Here is an 11,016-nt window from a genome sequence, read left to right on the forward strand (position 1 = left end):
ATACATCAGAAAATGAACTACTGTTAATACAGTATATTTTTTTGTAATATCACTATCTATTAAAAACAAATTCACACTGACCACTCAAGCCCTCTATAGACTGACAAGATCACTTCTCAGCAGTCATCTCATTACTCTCACAAGCAGGATCACAATGCTGCCTATAAAGCTGGAGGCAGCTACAATGCATTTGGAAAGTCTTCAGACCTTTTCGCTTTTTTCAACTTTTATCCTGCAGCCTTGTTCTAAAAATAAAGTTTGCCCCTATCATTCTGCATTCAATACACGTTAATGACAAAAGGAAAACCGAATGTTCAAAATCTTAGCTAATTTATTGAAAAGGAAAAACTAAAGTTCCGCATGGACATCAGTATTCGGCCTCATGCACACGGCAGTTGTTTTTTGCGTCCGCCCAAAAACGGATGCGGCATCCGTTTTTTGTGAGGATCTGTTTTTTCCCACAGATCCCTTGTAATAAATGCCTATCCTTGTCCGCAAATGTGAAAAAAGTAGGACATGCACTATTTTTTGCTGAAGGGAAACACGGACAACGGACGCGGAACACAAACGGATTAACTATCAGCATTTTTTTGCTGACCCATTGAAATGAATGGGTCCCTATCCGCCAAAAAAAAAAAAAGGAACGGAGGCCGAGAAAAACAACGGTTGCCTTCAGATCCATTGCAATGACTAGAAATTTAGCTCTGGGAGTTTCCCATTTCTCTTGGGGTAAATTCAATTGAATGAACATGATCTGGAAAGATACACCCCTGTCTATATAATGTCTCACAGTTGACAATGCATATCAGAGCAAAAACCAACCCATGAGGAGGAAAGATCTGCCTGTAGAGCCCAGAGACAGGACAGTGTGGAGGCACAGATCTGGAGAAGGGTACAAATGTTCTGCTGCACTAAAAGTTTGGAACAACCAGGACTCTTCCTAGAGCTGGCTGCTCCACTTCACAAAGTAATTGGGGTAAGAAGGGCCTTGGTAAGAGAGGTGACCAAGAACCCAAAGACCGCTCTGGCTACGCTCCAAAGATCCTGTGTGCAGATGGGGGAAACTTGCAGAAAGTCAGTAATCAATGTAGCACTCCACCAATCTGGGCTTAAAGAGGACCTTTCATCGGTCCAAACATTGTGAACTAAGTATCCTGACATATACAGCGGCGCCCAGGGATCTCACTGCACTTACTATTATCCCTGGGCGCCACTCCGTTCTCCCGTTATGTCCTCCGGTATTTTCGAGGACTTGGTTATAGTAGGCGGAGACTTAGGGGACTTGGTTATAGTAGGCGGAGTCTGCCCTTGTTCTGCTGGGTGTCTCCTTCTCCCAGGCTGTAGCGCTGGCCAATTGTAGCACAGAGCTCACAGCCTGTGAGCTCTGCGATGCGATTGGCCAGCGCTACAGCCTAGGCCCGGAGAAGGAGACTCCCAGCAGAACAAGGGCAGACTCCGCCTACTATAACCAAGTCCCCGAACATACCGGAGGACATAACGGGAGAACGGAGCGGCGCCCAGGGATAATAGTAAGTGCAGTGAGATCCCTGGGCGCCACTGTATATGTCATGATACTTAGTTCACAATGTTTGGACCGATGATAGGTCCTCTTTAATGGCAGAGTGGCGAGAAAAAGCCTCTCCTCAGTAAAAGATACATGAAAGCCTGCCTGGAGTTTGCAAAAAAAGCACTTTGCGGACTATGAGAAACATGATTCGCTGCTCTGATGAAACCAATAACTTTGTGGCCTCAATTCTAAGAGTCATGCTTGGAGGAAACCAGGCACCACTCACCACCTGCTCAATACCATCTCTACAGTAAAGCATGGTGGTGGATTTTTCAGTGACTGGGATAAGGAGGTTGGTTAGAATTGAGGTAAAGATGAATGGAGCGAAGTACAGAGATATCGTTAATGAAATTCTGATCCAGGGCACCCTGGACCTCATACTGGGCAGAAGGTTCACCTTCCAACAAGACAATGAACCTAAGCACACAGCCAAGACAACACAGAAGTGACTTAGGGACAACTCTATGAATGTCCTTGAGTGACCCAACCAGAGCCTATACTTGAACCCAATTGAACGTCTCTGGAAAGACCTGAAAAATGGCTGTCTTCCGACGGTCCCCACGCAACCTGACAGAGCTTGAGAGGATGTGCAGAGAAGAATGTAATAAAATCCCCAAGTCCAGGCGAGCAAACCTTGTGGCATCATACCTGAGAAGACTGGAGGCTGTAATCACTCCCAAAGGTGCTTCAGGTAAGTCCTGAGTAAAGGGTCTGAATACGTATGTCAATGCAAGAGTTTAGTTTCTATTTTTTTAATAATAAAGCAACGAATTTGATCTCTTATTATGTGGCACTGTGTGCAGACTGATGGGGAAAAACTAGATTTTTTTTTATTTTAGCACTAAGCTGCAGCATAAAATATAGAAAAAGTGAAAGTGGAAAGACATTATTGTAAGACAATATTGTACACTCCATTGTTGACTATGACAACGGCACTGCATGACTACACCACAATGGGGGGAATTTATCACAGAGCAGAGTAGGGTTGCTGTGGGTATCGGAATTTCGATACCCAATTGATACTTTTGTCCCGGTATCGATACGATACCGGGATTTCCATTTTTTCGATACTGGCCTGCGCTGCTGCGCAGTCTAGTATCACAGAACATGAGCGTGCTGCTGTCGGCGCGCTCATGTTCCCTCAGCAGCACAGGGGAGAAGGAAGCAGTCTCTCCCTCCCCCTGTGCTGCTGCTGCCACCAATGGGGAGGAGGAGGGGCGGGCGCACTGCGCCACCAATGATAGGAGGACATTTTTTATGGGTTTGAACTTTCGCCCGCTGTGCCCCAGTTACAGTCTCCTGCTCCGTATGCCAATTACTACTATCGGAGCAATAGGGAAGAGACATCAGCTTCTCTCCTGAGCATTCCTTCTTGGAACACCCAGGAGAGAAGCGGATGTCTCCTCCCCATCAATCAGATAGTAGTAATTGGCATATGGAGCAGGAGACTGTAACGGAGGCACAGCGGGCGAACGAAGCGGAGCCCAGGAATATTAGTAGGTGCAGGGAGATCCCTGGGCGCCGCTCTACATGTCCTGCTAACTAACCAAGTCCGAACCCACAAAATGTTGTCTTTAACACATAATACAGGAGGCGGGTGCCGGCAGCAGAATCACATTGCCGACACCCTGCCTCTGACAGGGAGTTGCGATCAGCGGCAGTTAACTCCTCAGGTTTGGCACCTGAGGGGTTAACTGCCGCTGATTTCCTGCCAGTACCCGCCTCCTGCATTAAAAGTTAATTATCATAAAAAGTGCATTGCGAAATTGCAAGCTCTGTTGCTGCGTTTCGTGTGGAAAAATGCTAGGCATAGAGTAGCGGCTACTACCCTCTATAAATCTATTGCACAGGGAGGTCTCAGCTTTCCGAATTTATTACATTATCATTATGCAGCGCTTTTGACTCCCATAAGGCAAAGAATGTTGGATCCGAATCCTCCATTGTGGGCGCAGATAGAGGCAAATATGTCGGTTGAAAAGAATATTAGGGTAGCTCTACAATGTCCATATATTAATCCAGCAGGTAGTGAAACACAGTCAACACTGGTTAAATCAGGGTTAGCGTTGTGGAAGAATGTAATTATTCCCAAAAAGTTAGTTCATATGAAAAGATCAGATATTCCGTTGGAAGCTATAGAGCAGATGATACCGGATATATCCTTTACTTCATGGATACAGAAAGGGATTAACCACTTCAGCCCCGCTAGCTGAAACCCCTTTCATGACCAGAGCACTTTTTACACTTCGGCACTACATTACTTTCACCGTTTATCGCTCGGTCATGCAACTTACCACCCAAATGAATTTTACCTCATTTTCTTCTCACTAATAGAGCTTTCATTGGGTGGTATTTTATTGCTGCTGACATTTTTACTTTTTTTGTTATTAATCGAAATGTAACGATTTTTTTTTGCAAAAAAATGACATTTTTCACTTTCAGCTGTAAAATTTTGCAAAAAAAACGACATCCATATATAAATTTTTCGCTAGCTTTATAGTTCTACATGTCTTTGATAAAAAAATAAATGTTTGGGCAAAAAAAAAAATGGTTTGTGTAAAAGTTATAGCGTTTACAAACTATGGTACAAAAATGTGAATTTCCGCTTTTTGAAGCAGCTCTGACTTTCTGAGCACCTGTCATGATTCCTGAGGTTCTACAATGCCCAGACAGTAGAAAAACCCCACAAATGACCCCATTTCGGAAAGTAGACACCCTAAGGTATTCGCTGATGGGCATAGTGAGTTCATAGAACTTTTTATTTTTTGTCACAAGTTAGCGGAAAATGATGATGATTTTTTATTTTTTTCTTACAAAGTCTCATATTCCACTAACTTGCGACAAAAAATAAAAAATTCTAGGAACTCGCCATGCCCCTCACGGAATACCTTGGGGTGTCTTCTTTCCAAAATGGGGTCACTTGTGGGGTAGTTATACTGCCCTGGCAATTTAGGGGCCCAAATGTGTGAGAAGAACTTTGCAATCAAAATGTGTAAAAAAATGACCGGTGAAATCCGAAAGGTGCACTTTGGAATATGTGCCCCTTTGCCCACCTTGGCTGCAAAGTGTCACACATCTGGTATCGCCGTACTCAGGAGAAGTTGGGGAATGTGTTTTGGGGTGCCATTTTACATATACCCATGCTGGGTAAGAGAAATATCTTGGCAAAAGATAACTTTTCCCATTTTTTTATACAAAGTTGGCATTTGACCAAGATATTTTTCTCACCCAGCATGGGTATATGTAAAATGACACCCCAAAACACATTCCCCAACTTCTCCTGAGTACGGCGATACCACATGTGTGACACTTTTTTGCAGCCTAGATGCGCAAAGGGGCCCAAATTCCTTTTAGGAGGGCATTTTTAGACATTTGGATCCCAGACTTCTTCTCACACTTTCGGGCCCCTAAAAAGCCAGGGCAGTATAAATACCCCACATGTGACCCCACTTTGGAAAGAAGACACCCCAAGGTATTCAATGAGGGGCCTGGCGAGTTCCTAGAAATTATTTTTTTTTGCATAAGTTAGCAGATATTGATTTTTTTAGTTTTTTCTCACAAAAGTCTCACTTTCCGCTAACTTAGGACAAAAATTTCAATCTTTCATGGACTCAATATGCCCCTCACGGAATACCTTGGGGTGTCTTCTTTCGAAATGGGGTCACATGTGGGGTATTTATACTGCCCTGGCTTTTTAGGGGCCCTAAAGCGTGAGAAGAAGTCTGGAATATAAATGTCTAAAAATGTTTACGCATTTGGATTCCGTGAGGGGTATGGTGAGTTCATGTGAAGATTTTATTTTTTGACACAAGTTAGTGGAATATGAGACTTAGTAAGAAAAAACAAAAACAAAAACAAACAAAAAAATTCCGCTAACTTGTGCCAAAAAAATGTCTGAATGGAGCCTTACAGGGGGGGTGATCAATGATTGGGGGGTGATCAATGACAGGGGGGTGATCACCCATATAGACTCCCTGATCACCCCCCTGTCATTGATCACCCCCCTGGTAAGGCTCCATTCAGACGTCCGTATAATTTTTACGGATCCATGGATCGGATCCGCAAAACACATGCGGACGTCTGAATGGAGCCTTACAGGGGGTTGATCAATGACAGGGGGGTGATCACCCATATAGACTCCCTGATCACCCCCCTGTCACTGATCACCCCCCCTGTAAGGCTCCATTCAGACGTCCGCATGATTTTTACGGATCCATGGATACATGGATCGGATCCACAAAACACATGCGGACGTCTGAATGGAGCCTTACAGGGGGGTTATCAATGACAGGGGTGATCAGGGTGATCACCCCCTGTCACTGATCACCCCCCCTGTAAGGCTCCATTCAGACATCCGCATGATTTTTACGGATCCATGGATACATGGATCGGATCCACAAAACACATGCGGACGTCTGAATGGAGCCTTACAGGGGGGTGATCAATGACAGGGGGTGATCACCCCCCTGTCACTGATCACCCCCCCTGTAAGGCTCCATTCAGATGTCCGCATGATTTTTACGGATCCATGGATACATGGATCGGATCCACAAAACACATGCGGACGTCTGAATGGAGCCTTACAGGGGGGTTATCAATGACAGGGGGTGATCAGGGTGATCACCCCCCTGTCACTGATCACCCCCCCTGTAAGGCTCCATTCAGACATCCGCATGATTTTTTACGGATCCATGGATACATGGATCGGATCCACAAACACATGCGGACATCTGAATGGAGCCTTACAGGGGGGTGATCAATGACAGGGGGTGATCAGGGTGATCACCCCCCCTGTAAGGCTCCATTCAGATGTTGCATGATTTTACGGATACATGGATCGGATCCACAAACACATGGCGGACGTCTGAATGGAGCCTTACAGGGGGGTTATCAATGACAGGGGGTGATCAGGGTGATCACCCCCCTGTCACTGATCACCCCCCCTGTAAGGCTCCATTCAGATGTCCGCATGATTTTTACGGATCCACAAAACACATGCGGACGTCTGAATGGAGCCTTACAAGGGGGTGATCAATGACAGGGGGGTGATCAGGGAGTGTATATGGGTGATCACCCCGCCTGTCATTGATCACCCCCCTGTAAGGCTCCATTCAGACATCCGCATGTGTTTTGCGGATCCGATCCATGTATCCATGGATCTGTAAAATCATGCGGACGTCTGAATGGAGCCTTACAGGGGGGTGATCAATGACAGGGGGTGATCAGGGAGTGTATATGGGTGATCACCCGCATGTCATTGATCACCCCCCTGTAAGGCTCCATTCAGAGTCCGTATGCGTTTTGCGGATCCGATCCATGTATCCGTGGATCCGTAAAAATCATACGGACGTCTGAACGGAGCCTGACAGGGGGGTGATCAATGACAGGGGGGTGATCAGGGAGTTTATATGGGGTGATCATGGGTGATCAGGGGTTCATAAAGGGTTAATAAGTGACGGGGGGGGGGGGGGTGTAGTGTAGTGTAGTGTTTGGTGCGACTTTACTGACCTACCTGTGTCCTCTGGTGGTCGATCCTAACAAAAGGGACCACCAGAGGACAGGTAGGAGGTCTATTAGACGCTGTTATGAAAACAGCGTCTGATATACCTGTTAGGGGTTTAAAAATTCGGATCTCCAGCCTGCCAGCGAGCGATCGCGCTGGCAGGCTGGAGATCCACTCGCTTACCTTCCGTTCCTGTGAGCGCGCGCGCCTGTATGCGCGCGGTCACAGGAAATCTCGCGTCTCGCGATGATGACGCGTATATGCGTCCAGGAGGAGTAAAGCAACCGCCTCCCGGACGCATATCTGCGTTAGGCGGTCGGGAGGTGGTTAAGACAGTAAGAGAGGTGTGGATAGATTCAGGGATGGGGCAATTTTCTGATCTATCAAGTAAGTTTGGGATCTCCAACAAAGAGTTTTATAAGTATTTGAGGCTGAGATCAATATTGAACTCTTTACCAAAGGAAGTAGGTGATCCTGACTCTTTATTTGCATCATTTTTCTTCGGTGCTAGTAACAGGGAGAAGGGTATCTCTAAGTTTTATAGGCTACTCCTGGAAGCTTATAACAAAGAGGCTGTAACAGGGTTGGATAAATGGGCCAAAGATTTGGGCCTGCCTATGGATCAAATTGCATGGGAACATATATTCTCACTGGCCCAGAAACACTCCAAATGTTCGTATCATTTAGAGCAGGGGTGCACAACCTGCGGCCCGGGGGCCACATGCGGCCCTTGATACCATTCTGTGCGGCCCCCAACCATCTAGTAACAAACATGTATGTCTATGTCTTGTGGCTGCTCACATGTATTTTTCATGTTTACTCCCATTAGATGGGAGTCCTGCAAGTGTAACTACACATTAATGGCATATACTGTATGTTTGATACGCCATAAATACAGTATTTCAGTTTTTTTTACCCCTTTAACTTTTATTTGCGGCCCTTGACGTTGGTTCAGTCTGACAATGTGGCCCCCACCCAGAAAATGTTGTGCACCCCTGATTTAGAGGCTACTAGGAAACTAATTTACAGATGGTACATGACTCCAGAAAGGTTGTCCTTGATATATCCTGAAGTATTAAACGTGTGTTGGAGATGTGGGAAGTTTGGGGGGGATATGATGCACATTTTCTGGGAATGCGCAAACCTGAAATCCTTTTGGAAGGAAGTGGCTAAAATGCTTTCCGTATTTCCTGACTTAACTCTCCCCTTTACTCCGGATCTGGTTTTATTGCTTAATGGGTTGCAGTTAGTGCCGAAGGCATACCGAACGATTGTCTTTCATGTATTGACGGCTGCTAAAATCCTCATAGCTAAATATTGGAAATCTGATAAAGTTCCCTGTATCACAGAGGTAATCAACCGTGTCAGCTTTCATTGTGAAATGGAAGGCACCTTGGCGTCTTGTCAGGGTAGGTTTAAACATTACCTGAATAATTGGGGGGTTTGGAAAGAAAAGTTTCCCACTGTCAACGGATAGAGGGGAGAGTTGAGGGGATTTCTTGGGAGTAGGTGTTATTGACATGTCAATATGGGGGTGCTAAATTAGCTAGTGCAAACAGAATACGGCGCTCTTTCTCACTTCGAGACCTATGTTTATCTAGAGCATACTGATTAAAACATCATGCGTACATAAGGTGTATTGGTATGGTGGATATGATTTTGGACCATGGGCAGGTTGTTGTTGTTGTTACCTGTCTGTATTTGTTTTTCCCCTATGTCCCTTCCCTTATCCCCCCTGTCCTGATGCGGGCAATTAATGGATGTGATGCCAAGATTCTCAGTATTATCACAACTATGGTATGTCTGATCAAGCTGCTTTTACTAAATGCCTGTACTATTTTGTTGATTAACTCAATAAAAATATTGTGAAAGAAAAAAGTTAATTATCATTGGTGGCGCAGCAACCCCTCAGTATTAAAATCATTGGTGGCAGAGGCCACAGAGTCCCCTCACTTCCTCTCGGTGGTGCAGTGGCAGCTTCCGATCGGAGCCCCAGCAGTGTAATCCTGGGGCTCTGATTGGTTGCCATGGCAGCCAGGACGCTACCATAGTCGTCTCCCTGCTGCTGTATGCACAGAGCAGCAGGGAGAGTGTGAAGTCCTATTCACCCTAATAGAGCTCTATCATGGTGAATAGGACAAGGGATGAGAAAATCCCAGGTTCTAGCCCCTAAGGGGGGGAAATAGTTATTAAATAAAAAGTAAAAAAAAATAAAAATTAAGTATATTACATATAAAATATATAAACAAAAAAAACATATCACATATCGCCACGTCCAAAAGTTCAAACTATTAAAATTTAAAAAATCTATCCGGTGAACGCCGGAATAGAAAAAAAAATTAAAATAAAAACTGCGCGATTCGCCATTTTTTTTTATGCGGAATGCACGTGGCTTTCTTGTCTTATTTTTTGGGCGTGGTATCAATGGTATAGAGTATCGCAATACTTTTTTATGGTATCGAAATCGAATAAAAAATTTGGTATCGCAACAACTCTAGAGGAGAGATTTACTCATGAGTAACGATCAGCATTTCATGATCCGAAACGCGTAGACATGGACTTCCATTTTGATTTTTATCGCACTATTTCAATAAAAGCTGCCACGTTTATTGGAAACTGGATCTCTGCTCTTCTTTTTGGATAGAGATTTACTCTGGCCCATGATATCCCCAGCCTATTGCAAATGTATTATTTTTATTTATTTTTTACGCCAGAAGAAGAGAAGATATGATGGGCTGGAGAAACGCCACTTGCTCACAAACTTTTGCACAAATGGTGTCAAAGTCTCAAAGACCGTGTAAGGCTCATGCACACGACCGTTTTTTCAGGGCGGCATCCGAGCCGCAGTTTTTGCGGCTCTGGTGCGGACCCATTCACTTCAATAGGGCCGAAAAAGATGCGGACAGCACTCCGTGTGCTGTCCGCATCCTTTGCTCCGTTCCGTGGCCCCGCAAAAAAAATATAGCATGTCCTATTCTTGTCCGTTTTGCGGACAAGAATAGGCATTTTTACAATGGGCCGTCCGTTCCGCAAATTGCGGAAGGCACATGGGCGGCTTCCGTTTTTTGCGGATCCGACGTTTGCGAACCCCAGAAAACGGTACGGTCGTGTGCATGAGGCCTTAGCGGATTTTTAATGCCAGAAAATGTGGGGGAATGATAGACTCCCGCCAAATTAGTAATCTCTAGACTAGGGATCGACAGATATTGATTTTTTAGAGCCGATACCGATAATCTGTGAACTTTCAGGCCGACAGCCAATAACTTATACTGATATTCTGTGCGTATTTATTTTTGAAAAAACTAAAAATTCCTACACAAATCCGCTGAAAATGAACATGTTTATTGTTAACATTTAGTTGTTTTTTTTTTTCTTTCTTTTTAATTTATACTTAATATTTTGGTGTTTGTTTGTTTTTTACTTTTTTTTTTTTTTTTTGCAAACTTTTAGCCTCCTTAGGCTACTTTCACACTGGCGTTTCTGGGTCCGCTTGTGAGATCCGTTTCAAGGCTCTTACAAGCGGCCCAAAACGGATCAGTTTAGCCCCAATGCATTCTGAATGGATAAGGATCTGCTCAGAATGCATCAGTTTGACTCCGTTCCGCCTCCATTCCGCTCTGGAGGCGGACACCAAAACGCTGCTTGCAGCGTTTTGGTGTCCGCATGGTAATGCGGAGCCACACTGATCCGTCCTGACTTATAATGTAAGTCAACGGGGACGGATCCGTTTTCACTGACACAATATGGTGCAATTGTAAACGGATCCATCCCCCATTGACTTTCAATGTAAGTCAGGACGGATCCGTTTGATTTACACTTAGACCTTTTTTTTTTACAGAGTAATGCAAACGGATCCGTTCTGAACGGATACCAGCGTTTGCATTATAGGTGCGGATCCGTCTGTGCAGACACCAGGTGTGAAAGTAAATGCAGGTATGAAAGTAGCCTA

This window comes from Bufo gargarizans, unplaced genomic scaffold, assembly GCF_014858855.1.
Source record: "Bufo gargarizans isolate SCDJY-AF-19 unplaced genomic scaffold, ASM1485885v1 original_scaffold_2037_pilon, whole genome shotgun sequence".
Lineage (NCBI taxonomy): Eukaryota > Metazoa > Chordata > Amphibia > Anura > Bufonidae > Bufo > Bufo gargarizans.